This window comes from Macaca nemestrina, chromosome 7 (genome assembly GCF_043159975.1).
Source record: "Macaca nemestrina isolate mMacNem1 chromosome 7, mMacNem.hap1, whole genome shotgun sequence".
Taxonomy (NCBI): domain Eukaryota; kingdom Metazoa; phylum Chordata; class Mammalia; order Primates; family Cercopithecidae; genus Macaca; species Macaca nemestrina.
The window spans coordinates 99,862,962-99,878,987 of record NC_092131.1 but is presented as its reverse complement, the minus strand read 5'-3'; the positions used below and the strand labels follow the sequence as shown (position 1 = coordinate 99,878,987).

The following is a 16,026-nucleotide window of genomic DNA, read 5'->3' as shown; positions in this document are numbered from 1 at the left end:
AGCTGTTATGAATAAAATTGCTATGAATAGTTTTGACATGTCTTTTTGTAGAATGCCTGGGTTGAATGGTGGTATATGTTTAGCTTAATAAGAAGCTGCTTCAACCTTTTCCTAAAGTGTATTATTTCACACTGCTATCAACAGCAAATGAAAGTTCCAGCCTCTCCACATCTTTGCTTATATCTGATGTTGTTAGTTATTTTAATTTTAGCAGCTCTGATGAATGTGGAGTGGCATTTTATCATGGTTTTAATTTGCATTTTTCTGATGAGCAATGTTGACTAAGTAGTTTCAGATGTTTGTTGGCCATTTGTATGCCTCCCTTTGTGAAATGCTTGTTAAAATCTTAGGGCCATTTTTAGTCAATTGTTTGACATTTTATTATCTTGGCTTATAGTCTTTTGTAAGATACATGTATTGTGGATATTTTCTCTCATTAATTTTCTTAATCAAATCTTTTGATGAGCAAGTTTAATTTTGATGAAGTCTAATTTATTAAATTTTTTCTTTTAAAATTATTGCTTTCTTTGTCCTAAGAAACCTTTGCGTACCTGAGTCATAAAGGTATTTCCCTATATTTTCTACAAGCATTATAGTTTAGATTTACATTTAGGTTTCTGATGCATCACAAGTTAATTTTGATGTGTGCATGAGATAGGAGTTGAGATTAATTTGTTTTCCATAGGGATATCAGTTATTTCACCACCATTTACTGAAAAGTTTTTTTATTCCCCCCGCATTGGATTGCTTTGGTGCTTTCGCCAAAAGTCAAATGATTATATCAGTTGTATTAGTGCAGGTCTCTCTCAGTTACACTTTCTGTTTCACTGACTTATCTGTCAAACTTTATGATACTGTCTTAATTACTGTGGCTTTATAGTAAGCCTTAAAGTTAGGTAGGTTAAATACTCCAAATTTGTTCTTCAAATAGACATTGTAACCATACTCAGTCTTATAATCCATGAGCATAGCATATCTCTTCATTTTTTAGTCTTTTAAAATTTCTCTCAGTAATGTTTTCTGGTTTACAGTGTAGAGGTCTTACTGATGGCTTGTTAAATTTTGCCTAAGTATTTCATGCTTTTTGACAGTATTGTAATGAAATTTTTAAAATTTCATTTTCCAATTATTTGCCACTAGTATATAAATATACCACTGGACTTGGTGATTAACTTTGTATCCTGCAACCTTGTTAAATTAACTTATTAATTCTTAAGTCTTTTATTCATGTAATTAAATTTATCAATCTTTTTCTTAATGGTTCCTCAAGCTTATGTGTTGCTCATAAAGTTCTGTGTTATCCCAAAACTAGGAAAATACGTTATCACTTAAAAATATATTTTAACATCTTACATTTAGATTTTCATTCTATCTGGTATTTAGTTAAAAGTATGGCAAAGTAAGAACCTAGTCTTATGCCAATCTAATAATTGGCATAGTTAATTGTTTCAGCACCATTTATTCAATAAGTTATCCATCTTTGAATTGGCTTTAAATAGCCACCTTTATCTTATACTAAATTACAAAGCAGATATGGGTCTGCTTCTAAAGTTTGGAGTTTGGTCTAAAGAAGTTTTTACCAATAATAAGATAGTTTTATTAATTATGATAGTTTATTTTTTAAAAATGTATTGGCTAATTCTGCACATTGACTCTTTCAGATAAACTATAGAATTAAGTTTTATGAAATACCCCATTGGAATTCTTATTGGAATTGCACTTAATATACAGATTCATTTGAGATAACTGTATGCTTTTGAATGTTAAATATTCTCTCCAAAAATATAATTTGCATGTCTCTTTTTTAGATGTTGTTTTATGACTTCAGTAGAACTTTATAATTTTTTTCACATAGGTCTATAATATTTTCCTCTAGCTTTTCATAAGTATTTTATAGTTGGTATCATCATGGAATCTTTTTATATTACATTTTCCAAATAATAGTTGGAAAACGATTTTTCATAATTTCTGTCTTCATTGATTTTACAATACAGCTGAATGTAATTGAATTAAAATTAATAAAATATAATAAAATTTTTGAATAGGCTCCTCAGATAATTTCATAGATGAAGGAAGAGAGTCTACCAGATTCCAATAAATTTCCTTGTATTCAAAGAACAGTCTTTATGAAGCAGCTTGAGATTCACCTGCATTTGTACCTGTAGTTGAATAACATCCTGATATACACCAAGACTTGTGAACCTAAAAGATTTCTTTTTCCTTAAAAGCTCAGGGATCTAAAACAACTGTGTTTTCTCTATTACCTGTGTTCTTATCAAGAGAAAACAATGAACAACAATTGTTTCATTTTGGCTTATGCACTCTCATCCTTACATTACTTTTGTGACTCTGTCCTGAAGATTATAAGTTGAGTCCACCAGTTTATCAGACCTGAAGGATATTAAGCTTCTCCCGATATACCCTTACTCCATTTTTAGGAAGTAGCAACTTCATGTGGAGGAGTGAACAACATAAGAGTTTAGAAAAATCCCAGTGAGTATGTTGATCAGATCCCTTCTTGGGCACAAAGAAACAATGCTGAATTTTTAATAGTATGTCCAAATTATAGAATGATTAAATTTCTCCATTTCATATTAAGCCAAATACATTTTTTCCAGTGCTATCAAAAGGATGAATAGACAGGGAAATATCCCACCTGTGCTCCTTTAAAAAAAATGCACAACCACATTTGAATCCAGAAATACCACCCAATTTTCTAAAGCATCTCACCAGGCAGCATTTTCGCCTCATAAAACTCAATATAATAAGGCTAAATGGAATGTAGATGTCAGGGGAAAATGCTCCACCACTTCCTGCAGCCATTCAGCCATTCAGGTATTTATAAGACCTTTCCCCAATCCTTCCTAATGTGTCCTAAGCGTTCATCTATTCAGTGGGAAGCTCTTGAACCCAACAGCCCAAAGTGGGTTTAAAAAAAAAATAAAACTCACGAAGCTTTTCTGTGGCAGAAAAAGCAGATAATGTGGCTCACAATGATTGCCACTCATTGCTTTCCTTATCCTGGGAGTGAGGGCTGCCCTAATTCCAAATTGTATGGTCAAAGTCAGACAGAGATTTTAAATTTTTTTCTTGATTTAATATCCTGTAAAAATTCTCAGCTGGACATTTGTCTTTCTCTTTTATGTGTTATTCAGGGTTTATCAATATCATCATGAATGATGACCAATTATTATAAACATAATTTTTGAGTTATTTGATTAAGACTTTTAATTTTTTAGTACAAATTTCTAACATTCCTACTCACTAATGAGCCACCAGGTTAGCTCAACCTCCTGTTAATGGACCTGCAGTCATTGTCATATGTACCATGGACTGTGGTGTTTTGCTTTCAATGTTTAACTGTGGCTCCCTTGATTTGTAACTGAAACCTAAAGAAATTCACTTTGTTCTCACCTATAAGTGAGAGTTAAATGATGAAAACTCATAAACAGACACTGGTGTCTACTTGAGGGTGGAGGGTGAGAGGAGGGAGAGGAGCAGAAAAAATAACTATTGGGTACTAGGCTTAATACCTGGGTGATGAAATGCTTTGTAAAACAAACCCCCATGACCATGAGTTTACCTATATAACAAACTTTACATGTACCTCCAAACCTAAAAGTTAGACAAATAAATAAAATCATTATGACATAAAGACATTTTTCAATTACCATTTAAAAAAACAACTCATTATTAAAAATGAAAAGGTTGGTTGTTGGCAGAATTTCAAAATGATTTTTATGGAATATATTAATATGGATAAATAAATTCATCTTCTCGAAAAGAAGAAATGCATTTTGTATATATGTATTTCGCCCTTACTATGTGTGAGGCAGTCACCCTGTATTCAGGAAGCCCATTCTAGTGGGGCCTGTGATCAGGTCAAAAGTGAGTTTTAGCACAATGCAGTAAGTGCCGTGGTGAAGGATGGTTTTCCTTGGAAATAGAATAAGTTTCAACTTACCAGTCCGGAGGGCTTACAGAGGGTTTCCTGGAGGAAGTTATCACCTGGATGAGGCCTGAAGATTAGCACTGAAACCTTGGAGGGGTAGGAGTTGAGAAAAGCAGAGAGAAGGGAATGTGAGCAGACCCAGATGGAGACAAGAGCTTGCCTGGTACAGATGGGGATAATCATGAAGGCCCCAGGATGGAGCAAATAGACATGAGGCTGGAGAATTATGTATGAGCTAGATCATGGAGTGTTTGGACAACACATGTGAAGGAATTCCTACCTTGAGGATAATGGGGAGGTACTAAAAGGTTTTATGCAGAGGAACAAATTTGGATTTCAGATCACTCTGGCTACAGCATGGAGAATGAATAGGCTAAGGGCTAATTAGGAAGCAGTATTCCAGTACTCTCAGACAGAGAGAGATGGTGATTTAGTAAAAGCTATGGTTCACAGGGATGATGAGCAGTGAATACTTTGAAAAATATGAAGAGGCAAAACTGACAGAAGTTGGGGAATATTGGCTATGGGGCAAGCTGGGAGAATTATCAAGGGTGACACCCATGTGTCTAGCTTTGTGGAGACATGTTTTACTTAAGATCCCAGGGCAGATTTCTTAGAAGTAAAGCATTGTCTTCAGAGTCAGACCTATATATGCTCTCAGCTCTGCCACTTGCTGGGACTGTGTGTGCACATACTTTAAGTCATTCACTCCAGTAACCGTTTTTGTTGTCTTTCAATTTTTCTTATTCTACCCCTTTGCTTTCTATTCTACCAGCTTTCTTTAGATGACAAATTATTGAACCGTATGAAAGGATGGAGTTTTGGATTCTGCCCTGAATGAGACCTGGTTAATCATTGTGTAGGCAAGTCTGTCCCTGCCTAATGCTTGGACTGGGTTCAGGGAATGCAAAACCTCATGGTCTCTCTAGACTATCGACCTCCCTCTTTACTGAATGGAGAGATGGGGAAGGTTTTACTACTGTTAGAGTAGCTCTGAGCCTGCTTTGAAGGAGTCTTTTCTCATTCCTCTTATGTACAATTTTTTGTGGACATTATACAAAAACAAGATGGACTTCCACCCAAAATTTGGTTTACATATTAATACTGATGATACCACACATGCATTAAGAGGAGATAGAAAAGCTTATTACTTACATAATGAGCCTCTGGGGAGAGCCTGCCTCTCAAGCTGGGTTAAAAATGGCTTTGAGAAAACAGGGAAAGGAAACAGGCTTGGGCTTTTTACTGTGGTTAGGGCATAGGGCTACAGTGAGGGGTCTCACTTCAAGAAGAGGCTTGCATGCTTTTTGAAACTCCCACAGGTGCCAAAGAAGGGACCACTCAGGCTTTCTTATCAGCTTCCCAAGATGTGGAGCAGAAGAGGAAGAGGGAGGTGTAAGGCTTAAGAGTTGTCAGTAAGCATCAACAAAGGGAGTCAGACTTACTCCATGAATTTACACCCCTGAGTTGTAATCTTTCAGTTGTCTAGCACAGTAGTTCCACTTTAGAAAAATGGCTTTCAACACCCACAAAGTAGTTCTTGTTTCCAAAATCAAAGTTTTTCTCTTTTCTCTAAGATTACTTCAGTGGTTTTTGTAACTCCTTAACACCTAGTTATTGTGTTCCTGGGGCTACCTAAGACTCCAGCCAAGATTGCAAAGACAAGAGCCAGCCATAGACATGCAGACAGTACCCAAAGGAGGCCCCAGAACTGACTGATGCCCCCTTCCTGACTGTGGATAAAAAGGAGCGTATCAGTCAGAGAATAAGTGCCAGCCTATTAGTTTGGCAAAAGGTGAGCCATACAAAGAAATTACTGGAGCCTCCGTATCACTTTACCGTTAAGTGACTAATCTCTGATCTCTTTCCATGACTACATCCAGAGGGCAACTGCTGGACCAGGAAGGAAGACTCTGCCACAATGATGGGAAAAAAGGAATATTGAGAGCAGCAAGGGCAGGTAGAGGGGCAAACAAGGCAGCATCCACAAAGAAACCAAGTGAAGCACTGTGGCCAACCCTCCTCCCAGGTGACACGCACAGTATTCCGATCATAACAAAAATGCTTTGGGCCAAATGTAATAAATCTGCTCTTAAGTAGCAGGTAACTGAGTTTGCTGTTTTTGCTTTTAGGACTTGATATTGGGCAACAGTTTAAAAAAATTGAGATGTTTTTGAAAAGAGGCTTTGATGTGCCCCTTTCCCCTGGACTCTGCACGTACTGCAAGTGCAGGTGGGAGATGGAAGGGTGGAGGGTGGAGGGGAGTAGGGTTCAGCCCAGCCCTGGGCAGCCACTGTGGATGCTGATCCACTTCACAAGTTACAAGCAAGGCTCTTGACCTAACTCTGACTGCAGATAATGGGTGAAGTCTGAGACAAAGTGGAACAAAGGCAGCTGGATGGCTACTTTTCAGGTGATTTCTCTTAGGACAGGAGGGATTCTTTTCAAAGAAAAAGGTTGGAAAACTGTTACCATGGAAACTCTCCAAGTTCTGAAGTGATATTATCAGTAAAGCTCTGGAGAGAAGATGGAAGGTGGTGGGTGTAGTACTCATGAATGGATACATTCTACAAGTTGGGCTTTTTCTTTCCTTTTAATAGTAAGTCTGAATGTTAAGAAAAAAAGAAGGTGATAAAAGTAAAAAGAAAGGCAAGGAAGAAAGGAAAAGAGGGAGAGAGGAAGGGAAGGAGAGAAAGAAAACAACAGGAAACAAAATAATGTAAGATAGAAGGAGCGAGGGAGAGAGAGAGGGAGGGAAGGAAGGAAGGAAGGAAGGAAGGAAGGAAGGAAGGAAGGAAGGAAGGAAGGAAGGAAATTCAAACTAAATTTATTCCAAGAAAATATCCTTGGTAGCAAAATATCCACAGGTAGCTGCCTGTGGAACTGCCGCTGAGAGAGGGAGGTTAGATTCTGTATGATTTTGATGTTTATGCTTTATTAAGGGTGATAGAAGAGTTCATTCAGTGACTGGATTTCTCCCACTTATTACCATATCTGTAACGTTGATTATTATAAGACGTACTTACCTTGAAATCATCGAGTTATTATTGGTTTAACACAAAGCTCATACTATGTTGTCTGTAATGGCATGCTATTAATAGCATTATGAAATATAATGATTAACATGTGCTTGATATCAATAATGAAGCTAGTCATAGGCTAATTCTACTTTTAAGACGGTGCAACTTAATCTATTCTGATTGGTAAAACAATATACTTGGGAGCAGAATTTACAAAATACTTAGAAATAGTTGCATTAATTATTCTGTATCATAAACCTGTCAAGTAGGTTATTAACTCAACTCCTTTGCTCCACCCCTTTGTCATACTTGCCTGGTAAAACCCCACTTAAGTTCAACCCAACTCCCTGTCTACTATGCACAGGCTGAATGTGGTTTGAGAAGCACACACACCCAGGCTGACTGGCCACACTTTAGTTTATGACTTTACTGAGCGCCCATCACTGCCAAGAGTCCCTTACACAATTCTTGTAACATTCTTCTATCCTCCTAGGTGACAACTCACCTCTCTTTTTTCCTTAAACCTTCAATATCCCCTCCTCATCCTCAGTATCAACATGTGGCTCACTCTCATTTTGCTGAAAAAATAGAATTCGTAAGAAGAGTATTTCCTCATTCTCCTACCCCAATCTCCTAACCCATCTTTATGTGTAATGATATCCTCTGGTTCCCCGCCCATGATGATGAATTATATCCATACTGCTGTGTAGGACCAATCCTTCCATATGTAACTGGATCCCATTCCCCAGAACTCTCATAGCCGTTAGTCCTGCCATCAGTCTTGCTCTCTCTATTCGACATTATCAAATTTTTTCTTTCTCCTAGATCATCTTCAATAACATAAAAATAGCTGTGTTACCTTCATGATTAAAACAAAAAGACAAACACAAACTTCTCTTGACTCCTCTAACCCCCACCTCACTTTGTGCCTTTGTAGCAAAATTCCTCAGAAACACTCTCAGATCAACTCCATTAATGGTTTTGCCCTCATCATTGCAGAGAAACAGCTTTCACAGTAGTCATCAATGAAATCCACATTGCCAAATCCCACAGTCAATCTTCAGTCTTCCAGTTACCTGACTAACTAGCAACGTATTGCAATATCTCCTTCCTCAAACACTTTCTTTCCTTGGCCTCTGAGACATTAATCCCCTGATTTTTCTTCCACTTCACTTTGTTTCCCTTTCAGGCTACTTTGTTGACTCGTTTTCTTATTTTCAGGCTTCAAACGTAGGACCTGACTTATTCCTCTCATGGCTACTCTAATGACTTGTAAATTTCTATCTCTAGCCAACACCTCTCCCCTGAACTCCAGACTTGTGTATCCAACCTTCTATGTAGCATTTCCATTTGGATGTCTAATAGACATCTCCAAATACAGCCCTTACCTTCTCCCCTGTCCACACTAACCCTCCCCTCTCCCAGTATTTCCCATGCAGTAAATGATGCTACCATGCACCCAGTTGCTCAATTCAAAGTGTTTGCAATCAGTTTTGAATACTCTCATCTCGCATTTTAAATGCAAGCTCTTATCAAATTCTGTTGGTTCTACCTTCAAAATGTATCCATAATCCAACCACTCTTCAACTCCTACACTGCTCTCAGGCTCCTTCAAACAACCACCATCATGTCTTGCCTTTATTAATAATCTCTTATCTGGTCTCCATACTTCTACTCTTACAAGGCCATGGTCTCTTGACACAGTAGTCAGAGGACTTCTTTTAAAATAAAGCCGGGTCATTTTCATGATGAAAACCTTCTGGTGGCGTCTGATCTTACCAGCAATAGAATCTAAATTGCAGTCGTCCCTTATAAGATTCTACATGATCTGGCTCCTGTCTACCTACCACTGATTTCCTCACTCACCGTTCTCCATGCACACTGGCCTCACTGTAATTCTTTGACAAGACCAACCATGCTCACAATTCTAGGCTGTTGCATTGGCCAGGGCTCTTTTCCCCTAGATACTTACAGGGTTTATGCTCTCGTTTCGTTGAGGGCTTTATTCAAATGTTTCTTTCTAACAGAGACTATCTGACCACCATATGTAAATTATTCCAATCCATTCTTTATCCTGCCTTACTTTTTTCACTGTGCTAACTTATGTTGTGTCCTATATGTATTTGTTTCTCCCTTTCTCATCTGTCACTAGACTGTAAGATCCACAAGAGTCTGCTTCTTTTTTTCATCGCTGTATGTTTTTCACATAGTAGACCTTTCATAAATATTTGTCAAATGGGCTAATGAAGGAATGAATCAGATATTATGTTAGGATCTTCCATTCACTGGGTATCTCAGTTATTGTTGTGATTCTAATCCCATTCTGGGGTTACAAGATTCTCAGCCTTATGCTGTGCCAGAAAATGAAGGATCAGGTCGTTGGTGGTTAACATACTGATATGTGATGCTGTTGCTGGCATTGCTTCTAACTCCCATCTATCTGCTTCCTGCACCTCACAAATATTCTGCACAGAAGACATGAAGCCAAGACTCAAAATTTATAAGGACCATTCTTTTTGGATATTGCATTGTAGCTAGACTAATCTCTACCAGCATTGCCTGCCTCCTTCCCATTCCTATAGGAAGATCAAACCTTCTTAGGAGAAGCCATACCCAGCTCACCACTCAAAGAACTTCCATCCCACTTCTCTATGGAATTGTCAAGAAAACCTTCTCACCGAAGCTGGGGAAGTAAGGTTGTCCTTTCCTCCTAGCTGTGGGCATGTCTCACTGATGCCAGAGTTTGGAGGAGAGAGGACCAGTAGAAGAAATCAGAGATATAGGAGAATGTAGCTAGAGCTTTAGTAGAGAGCTTCCTTCCTTTCCTATAAGAAATGAATATTTTCAGAAATGTATAATGGAGACAGTGAGGTTGTTCTGAAGCTCCCAGAAAAACATAAAAATAATAGTACTGTAAATGAGTTAATTCTAATAAAGGAATTGTTATTTGCCTGAAAAAAAGAATATCTTGTTGGGTTGCTCTCACTACAGTCAAAGCAGGGAATATTTTATATGATATTAATCTCTGAGGCTCCAGAGAGTTTATAGATGACACTGAACATCAAAGCAGTGTTATCACTTAGTTTTTCATGGCCAAGACATGCATCTTCTAAGCTTGATGGCATTTTGCGGTGGAAGTCATCTGAAAAATTACTGGTCTACCTCTCTGGGACAACTCTTTATCAATTGTTCTTAGAATGCACTTCTAAGAGCTGAATCAGTCCAGTTCTTGGCAAAAGTTGGAATGCAACCCTTAACAATTCATTTGTGATAACAATTGGGAATAGAAGAAAGGAGTTGAGTGGCAGTTGTTTGTTTTCAGGACCACAACATAAACTCTTCGGTGAGTACAAAAAATAGCTTTAATTTCTCCTCTTTCAGGAGAAAAGACATAGTTAGAACATCAAAGATGTTGGAATTAGGAAGACATTGATCCAGTTAATTTTGCAGCCACTTGTTATATCTTCTTGGGTAAGTTTCCTGACCCTTCTGAACATCCATGTTCTCATCTATAATATGGAATTAATAATGTAGTCTACATAATGGTGTTATTATCAGATTGAAGTGAGATCATTAAAGTGCTGACGACAGAGCCTGTCATGTAGCTCATATTCAAAGGCTAGTTATATGCACTATCAGCCATTGCCACAATGATGCTGCATCACAAACCACCTCCAAACTCAGAGGCTTACGATGACTCTCATATATTCTTTTGTTTAAAAGTCTGCAGGTTGATTTTATTATTACACTATGGACTTAAATGAACAGCTCTGCTCCAACCTGTAGGTCAGCTGGACTTGGCTCCAGCTGCTGGCTGGGTTCAGTTTTGTTCCATGAGTGTTTACTCCAGGGCCAAGGTTAAGAAACAATAGCTATCTGAGTCATACTCTTCTTATGGTGGGTCACCAGAGAACCAAGAAAGCTGAAAGACACCAGCACATTTGAGGCTTCAGCTCGCATCATCTCTGCTAATATGTACTGGTCAAAGCAAGTTACATGGCAACCCCAACATCAATAGAGTGGGTTAATTCCACCCACAGCAGGATGGGGAAGGAAGTGCACATTTGCTGAACAATAATGTCAACTACCCCACTATAATAATAATGATGGTAATGATTGCCAAGTAGAAAAATAATCATTGATTATTTTCTGCTGATTTTGTTTGACTGCCAATTAATTCTCTGCTAGTGATTGTCTTAGCTATTTTCCCAAGCAATGTTAAGTTTTTCCCAACCATATGTGACTTCGATGTGTGGTTTTAAAGAATGACTTTTGCATGAAACCCCGTCTCTACTAAAAAAAATACAAAAAACTAGCCGGGCGCGGTGGCGGGCGCCTGTAGTCCCAGCTACTCGGGAGGCTGAGGCAGGAGAATGGCGTAAACCCGGGAGGCGGAGCTTGCAGTGAGCTGAGATCCGGCCACTGCACTCCAGACTGGGTGACACAGCAAGACTCTGTCTCAAAAAAAAAAAAAAAAAAAAAAGACAATGACCTGAGTCGTGCAAATCCTTTCCATCAGCTCGGGAATAGACAAATAGAGAACTAAATGAGTCACCAAATGCAACTCATTCCTTAATGTACACTGACTAACTCATTTATGGTGTTGGCAGCTCCTTGGACATCTCTGAGCCTTAGTTTACCTTATTTGAAAATGAAAAGATGTTCTCTTAAGCTCCTCCTAATTTATTAAGTATTTTCCATAAATGAGAGAACTTTTCTTTATACCCGTGAGTATATTTTGTTTTATACTTGTCTTATGCATTTTAAGTAAAACAGACAAGCATTTAATGCAGTCAATTGACATTAATTTGAGGGGAAGCTAAGATTAAATGCCAAATTCAGTTCAGCCACAAAATAGCTCATGGACAATGGAAGTGATCCGCAAAATGCATTTCCTTGGCCTTTGCTGTGATGAATAGATGACTTGAAGAGGACAGTTCAACCTAAAACCAGGAAAAACATCTTAGGTATTCCTTTCTAGAATTATAAATGCAAAGCACACAGGGTGGAGGTAGGGGAGATGGCTATAAAATATAAAGGAAAAAAGAAGGCATTTGTCAGATGCTATTTGGCAATCTAATCTTACTCTCTGTCATTTATTTAAGGCTTTCGGGAAGGAAGAGAAGGCCCCTGAACCATCCATGGATGGCAGTTATCAAGTCTACAGAAACATCAAATGAAAGGTTATTTTACCAAGTTTTATCATCTCTACTCAAACACTCTACTGGCAAGTAAATCAGAAGAAATGGGCTAAAGCTACAACATGAAAAATATAAGTTAGGCATGCAGGGAAGTTTCCTATCTTAGAGGGTTGGTATGTATTGTTAAATATCTTGAGGTTATTTGACAGCTTTTCCTTTCAAATCTCTCTGTGGGGAGTGGTGAGGGAGGGAGAGAAATGACTGACGTTTGTTGTTAAGAAGGAGCTGGAAGTCTCATGCATGGTATCATATTAACATCACATAAACTCAGCCAGGGACATATTAAGAACCTTATATATTCAGAAAAGAATTCAGGATTGTTTGAGTTGGACACATTATCCCCCAAGGAAATGCTGTTAGGAAATGGTGGAATTGGTCTTAAGCCTAGCCTCTGATTTTCCACATTATCACATTTTGATTTGTAAGATACACACCTAGATTTGGAAAGTTTTATTGGCTATCGGACAAGCAGGGAGATAGACAAAATTAATGCTAACAAAGTCCTTTTCAGTCCCAGACATCTGTGAGTCTATGATATACAACAAATTATTTCCTCTGCAAATCCAAACCATAGGCTACATAGTACAAATTTTTTCCTTGTTTTCAGCTGTCAGCTACTTGACTGCCCCTCACCGCCACTTTGCAAGTCTTGATTGCCAAGCATTTATTTTCTTTTTCCAGTTTGTCTGGAAGACAGAATGCCTCAGGAAGGGATTGTTGGGTTTTTCATATAAAGCACATGAAATATCTGTAATTATGGATTACATTTTTGTACCCAATATATGGCTGAAAGGAGTCCTGTGATAGAAACTTTTAGAAGATAATTGAATGTGTCAGCTGCATCAAGAAATTATGTACTTGCTTCACTTCGACAAACTGTAATAAATAGCCTATTGTCTGGAGAGTTTGCTTGGCATTTTCTTTTGCATTACAAAATTGTGCTAGTCCTTGTCACTGAATTTTTGGTTAACAACTCATAGAAACCCTTTGAACTAGAATTCATCTGTAGATAACAGTTACTGTGCATAGCTACCTAGAAAACAACAGATTTTAGTAATTCAACACTTCATTTCTACTATTACCCCAGACAAAGAATATGTGTATTTTTTTACCAAATTTACTTGGTTAAAAGCAAGAAATGTCTTATGCTGAGTGGCAATTAGCATTTCTCCATCTGAATAATGAAGTGAGAGAAAAAGCATTTATTCTTTATTCTTTATGTTTCCAATTGTGTCTTCGCATAATTGGCTTGGAACAGAAGTATCTTATTAAAATGTACAATCAATAACAGAAATAGGATTTCCAAGAAGAAGAACAAAACAAAATATAGTTGATAACTTCCTATTAAACCTCAGCCTTATATTGTATGCCCTCACTAAGAAGAATTGAGCTTGTTTAAAAATAAATAAATCATAAATCATAAAAATCTAGTAGAAAATGGAAATAAATAGTGGTCAAATCTGTATATAAACTGGAGTGATCATTTTTTAAGCTCAAAAGGAGTAGAAGAAATAACAGAGAGGGAGATCAGTAGATTTTTCACGTACGATTTCTCTCAAAATTGCTTAACGGGCAAATAAACCAGAGGAAATACTTGCTTCAAATAGGACAAAGGGTGGTATCCTTAATAGAAAAAGAACTCCTGCCAAAAGGTAATGAAAGCATTAAGTTCCCAATAAATAAAGGGGAAAGGAACAAAGACAATGAAATAGAGGCATATTAATGGCTAATAAACATTTGAACATTTTTCAACCTCACTCATTATCAACAAAATGGAAATTAGAATAACAATGAGATACTATTTTTAACATAACAGATTAATAGAACTGTAAAAAATGTGAATATTCAATATCAGAGATTGAGTGCAGTGACACAGACACACTCAACACAGCTGGAAGAAATATAAAGTGGCTCCAGGCTTTAGGAAAGGAACGTGGCATGCTATTCAAGAGTCTTGAAAATATTCTTACCCTTACCTGGGAAATTCTCTTTCTGGGATTCTATTAATGGAAATTTATCTGAAATGAAGAAAGATTTTTCTGCCTAAAGACATTCATTGCGATGCTGTTTATAATATTAATATTTGGAAATAAATGAAGTTTCTAAAAATAAGAGTGATATTAAACAAGTGAGAATAAAAATAATGTAGTCATTCAAAGATCTGTAAAACGTTTTGAATAATATCATAAAATGCCTAGATTTCAGTGTTAAATATAAAATTAGAGTATAAAATTTTATATGTAGAATAAGATCAAAGACGTAAAATACCTATAAAAATGACTGGAGTGGATTATAACAAAATGTTAAGAGTGGTTTTGTCTGGTGGGTAGGATTATGGGGAAGATGGCTGTGAAATTTATTTTCCAAGTGGAGACAGTTGGGAGATTAAAAGGGGCCTGGATCAATGGTTATGAACTAAAATGCTCCAGTATATATGGTCACATTTCTCTCAAACTGACTTCAAACGAATTTTGTCTAAAATTATACTGCTGTAAATGATGAGTAAGTGGAAGAGCTCAGTCATTCATTTGAAGGTGGTCTGGGAGAAGTGTGGTCAGGAAACAGCTCTGAGAAATAGAGGAGGGAAGTGGAAAGATGGAACGTTGGAGAAACATTCTAGGCCAGAAGTAGGGACTAAGAAATACGATGTTTAAACATTTGCAGAAGTCCTAACCATCAGTAAGGAACTGATAAAGGTTCCGGCTATGTGATGAAATACTATGCGGTCTTTAAGAAGAATTAAGGAATATACATGTGCTGATCTGGAAAGATAACTACACTACAGTTTATAGGAAAATAAGCAAGTGGCTGACTGATATTTTTAATGGAGATTCCAATCTGGCCATCTGCTGGCTGGACAAGGCCTGAAGAAGTATTTATTGTGGCTGGCACCTTTCTTAACAAATTTGACTTTGTTGCCAACATTTAAAAACAAGGAATTGTCATACAACAATCTTGATTTCAACTTCTCTTGGAAAATCTGAAGCTTTAGTAAGCCAGCCTGTATTCCCATGGGCAGCAATTCTATGAGGTGTGGAAATCTGCCCCCTTTAGACATAGCTGTCTGCCTCAGTTTCCCCAGCCCCCACCACTCCATACCATCTCATGTTCAGTTTGCTTCCCTTTGTAACCCTTGATGCAGTACCTTATTCCATTTTCCTTAAACAGTAGATAAAACTCGTGCATATTTTTGTTGTTGTATCTGTAAAAGCAAAAGAAAAAAATCAATTCACAAACAAGATCAAGTTGTTTACAATAGTTACTTCCAGTAGATAGGATTAGAAGACAGAGGCCTAGAGAGAAAAAAACTGAGCTCTTACTTTATATAAATATTATAAAGCATTAGCTTTAAAATAAATTTTAGTTCTTTTTTCGTGCCACATAAAAGATAAAAATAAAATTACATATTACCTGTGAAAAACATTAAAAAGGGGACCATATGTGGAAATTTGATAAGTAGAAATTGATATACATTAGAGAAAAATTATTGCATTATTTATTGTGCATATTTCATCTTAGGAAGTGAATTGCCAGATTAGACGACTGTTGTTCTATGAGTTATACATTAATATAACAGAATCAAAGAAAAATATTTTTAAGTGAAAAATTATACCTAAACACAGAAATACCATTCAACCCAGTAATTCCATTACTGGGTATATACCCAAAGAAATATAAATCATTCCATCATAAAGACACATACATGTGCTTGTTCATTGCAGCACTATTCACAATAGCAAAGACATGGAATCAATCTAAATGCCCATCAATGAATGATAGACTGGATAAAGAAAAAGTGGTACATGTATACCATAGAATATGCAGCCATAAAAAAGAATGAGATCATATTCAT

At 37.0% G+C, this 16,026-nt stretch overlaps 2 long non-coding RNA genes across 7 annotated transcripts in view; both read left to right on the top strand.

Annotated features, from left to right (window-relative positions):
* The window catches only part of LOC105479334 (uncharacterized), a 235,602-nt gene extending 229,376 nt beyond the window's left edge, over positions 1-6,226 (top strand). For all 3 annotated transcript variants that reach the window (XR_985810.2, XR_985809.2, XR_011626126.1), the window contains one exon: positions 5,836-6,226. This is a non-coding gene — a long non-coding RNA (uncharacterized lncRNA). The remainder of the gene's footprint in view (positions 1-5,835) is intronic.
* A 20-nt stretch (positions 6,227-6,246) lies between these two features.
* On the top strand, positions 6,247-13,097 carry LOC105479332 (uncharacterized). Of its 4 annotated transcripts, none has more exons than XR_011626125.1 (4): positions 6,247-6,551; positions 10,354-10,443; positions 12,078-12,286; positions 12,855-13,097. It is a non-coding gene; the product is annotated as an uncharacterized lncRNA (long non-coding RNA). The 4 variants fall into 4 exon arrangements; XR_011626124.1 differs by having other exon boundaries at positions 6,379-6,551; positions 12,078-12,199; positions 12,855-13,096; XR_985807.3 differs by having other exon boundaries at positions 6,380-6,551; positions 12,078-12,155; positions 12,781-13,096.
* The last annotated feature ends 2,929 nt before the right edge of the window (positions 13,098-16,026 follow it).